Here is a 3,575-nt window from a genome sequence, read left to right on the forward strand (position 1 = left end):
CTCTGGATTTTTGGGGTCACTGAATTTTGGATTCTCTGGATTTTGGGTTCTCTGGATTTTGGATTCTCTGGATTTTGGATGCTCTGGATTTTGGGGTCTCTGATTTTGGGGTCTCGGTGGTGTTTGGGGAGCCGGGGGAGGGGTCAATGATTGGTGAATTATCGATGAATTATCGGTAAATTATTGATGAATTATCCGTGAATTATCCGTGGATTACCGCTGAACGATCAATGAATTATTGATGAATCATTAATGAATGATTGATGACTCGATAATTAATTATTGACGCCGGACGAGTCCCGGCTGCTAATGAGGTGTAATTGAGCCCCGGCAGTGTCCGGGGGCAGCGGCCGTGACCGCCGCGGTGGCACCGTGTCGCCAAGTGTGTCCCCATGGCCCTGTGTGTGTCCCCAAGTGTGTCCCCTTGTCACCCTGTCCCCGTGTGTCCCCATGTCCCTGTGTCCCCAAGTGTGTCCCTTTGTGTGTCCCCAAGTGTGTCCCTGTGTGTGTCCCCATGTCCCCGTGTGTCCCCATGTCCCTGTGTCCCCCATCCGTCTGTGTGTCCCCGTGTCCCCAAATGTGTCCCCAAGTATGTCCCCTTGTCACCCTGTCCCTGTGTGTCCCCATGTCCCTGTGTCCCCCATTCCTCTGTGTGTCCCTGTGTCCCCAAACGTGTCCCTGTGTGTGTCCCCTTGTCACCCTGTCCCCATGTCCCTGTGTGTCCCCTATCCCTGTGTCCCTGTGTCCCCCATCCGTCTGTGTGTCCCTGTGTCCCCAAGTGCGTCCCTGTGGGTGTCCCCTTGTCACCCTGTCCCCGTGTGTCCCATGTCCCTGTGTCCCTGTGTCCCCCATCCCTCTGTGTGTCCCTGTGTCCCCAAACGTGTCCCTGCGTGTGTCCCCTGTCCCCCTGTCCCTGAGTGTCCCCTGTGTCCCTTTGTGTGTCCCACTGTCACCGTGTCACCGTGTCCCTCTGTCCCCGTGTCCTCCTGTCCATGTGTGTCCCCATATCCTCACGTCCCCCTGTCCTCATGTCCCCGAGTGTCCCCGAGTGTCCCCGAGTGTGTCCCCTTGTGTCCCTGTGTCCCCTGTCCCCCTGTCCCCGAGTGTGTCCCCCTGTCCCCGAGTGTGTCCCCCTGTCCCTGAGTGTCCCCTTGTGTCCCCAAGTGTGTCCCCCTGTCCCTGAGTGTCCCCTGTGTCCCCGAGTGTGTCCCCCTGTCCCCGAGTGTGTCCCCCTGTCCCTGAGTGTCCCCTGTGTCCCCGAGTGTGTCCCCCTGTCCCTGAGTGTGTCCCCCTGTCCCTGAGTGTCCCCTTGTGTCCCCAAGTGTGTCCCCTGTGTCCCTGAGTGTGTCCCCCCCCCCCCAGTTCCCAAAGGGCCCTCCCTGTCCCCAAGTGTCCCCCGGTGTGCCCGACATCCCCGCGTGTGTCCCCCTGTCCCCGAGTGTCCCTGAGTGTCCCCAGGGTCCCTGTGGGTCAGACTCGTTTATTGGGGGGGCCCCGAGGCCGCCCCCCCCCCCAATAATTAAATACAAACCGAAGCCACGCCCCCCCTGCCCCCCCCTCCCCCCCCCGCCATAGTGCAAACCCCCCGTGACACCGGGGACACCTTGGGGACACCTTGGGGACACCTTGGGGACACCCAGGGACACCTTGGGGACACCTTGGGGACACCCAGGGACACCCCAGGGACACCTTGGGGACACCGGGGCCGGGCTGTGCCCCCAGCTCGGGGTCAGTGCAAAGTGAGGTGCCCGGGGGGGGGCGGGCAGTGCAGGGAGGGGACACCGGGTGGCATCGGGTGACAGAGGGTGACGGAGGGTGGCACCGGGGGGCAGCGTCCCCGGGTCACGCTGGCACAGGGCGACGCCGTGACACCGTCCCCAGGTGCCACCCGGGTCCCGTCCTGGGTGAGGCGACGGCGCCGGGGACACGTCCCGGTGTCACACAGGTGTCCCACAGGTGTCCCCACGGTGTCCTGGTGTCCCCATGGTGTCCCTGCTGTGTCCTTGTAGTGTCTCTGTGTCCCCTGCAGTGTCTGTGGCAGTGGCAGCTCGGTGTCACCCAGGTGCCACCAGTTCCCAGTCCTGTGGTGACAATTCCCAGTCCAATGGTGAGAATTCCCACTGGTGACAATTCCAGGTCCGGTGGTGACAGTCCCTGGTCTGCTGGTGACAGTCCCCGCTGGTGACAACTCCTGGTTGTTCCCAGTTTGGTGTCCCCAAACCGGTGGTGGCAGCTGTGCCTTGGGGACACGTCCTGGTGCAGCGCGGTGACAGTTTGGGACAGTGTCCCCAGCTTGGTGACAGTTCTGGGACAGTGTCCCCAACCCGGTGACAGTTCATGGGACAGTGTCCCCAGCTCGGTGACAGTTCAGTGACAGTGTCCCTAATGCAGTGACAGTTCATGGGACAGTGTCCCCAGCTCGGTGACAGTTCATGGGACAGGGTCCCCAACTCGGTGACATTCAGTGTCCCTAATGCAGTGACAATTCCTGGGACAGTGTCCCCAGCGTAGTGACAGTTCTGTGATTGTGTCCTGAGCCTGGTGACAGTTGAGTGACAATGTCCCCAGCTCGGTGACAGTTCATGGGACAGTGTCCCCAGCTCGGTGACAGTTCAGTGACAGTGTCCCCAGCCCGGTGACAGTTCCGGGACAGTGTCCCCAGCCCGGTGACAGTTCAGTGACAGTGTCCCCAGCCCGGTGACAGTTCCGGGACAGTGTCCCCAGCGCGGTGACAGTTCAGTGACAGTGTCCCCAGCCCGGTGACAGTTCCGGGACAGTGTCCCCAGCGCGGTGACAGTTCAGTGACAGTGTCCCCAGCCCGGTGACAGTTCCGGGACAGTGTCCCCAGCCCGGTGACAGTTCAGTGACAGTGTCCCCAGCCCGGTGACAGTTCTGTGTGTGGGGGTGGGCGCCGTGGGTGTCCCCAGCCGGGGGCGTGGAGCGGGGGATGTCACCGACGCGGGTGACATTGGCCATGCGGGTGACATTGGCAGTGCGGGGTCCCAGCACTGGGGACATCCCCGGCCGTGCAGGTGACACCGCTGGTGCAGGTGACATTGTCCTTGCAGGGTCCCCAGCTGTGCAGGTGACACTGTCCTTGCGGGGGTCCCCAAGCCATGGAGTGTCCCCAAGTGTGGGGATGTCCTCAGGCCGTGAGATGTCCCCAAGCCATGAGATGTCCCCAGCCGTGGGTGTCCCCAGGCCATGAGATGTCCCCAGCCGTGGGTGTCCCCAAGCCATGGGATGTCCTGAAGCCATGGAGTGTCCCCAGGCCATGGATGTCCCCAGGCCATGGAGCGTCCCCAGGCCGTGAGATGTCCCCAGCCGTGGGTGTCCCCAAGCCATGGGGATGTCCTGAAGCCACGGGATGTCCCCAGGCCATGGATGTCCCCAGGCCGAGGGTGCTCCCGCCTGTGGGTGTCCCCAAGCCATGAGCTTGTCCCCAGGCTGAGGGTGTCCCTGGCCATGGATGTCCCCAAGCTGTGAGAGATGTCCTCTGGCTGTGACGTGTCCCCAAGCCATGGCGATGGTCCTGAAGCCATGGAGTGTCCCCAGGCCATGCATGTCCCCAGCCG

This window comes from Melospiza georgiana, chromosome 29, assembly GCF_028018845.1.
Source record: "Melospiza georgiana isolate bMelGeo1 chromosome 29, bMelGeo1.pri, whole genome shotgun sequence".
Classification (NCBI taxonomy): domain Eukaryota; kingdom Metazoa; phylum Chordata; class Aves; order Passeriformes; family Passerellidae; genus Melospiza; species Melospiza georgiana.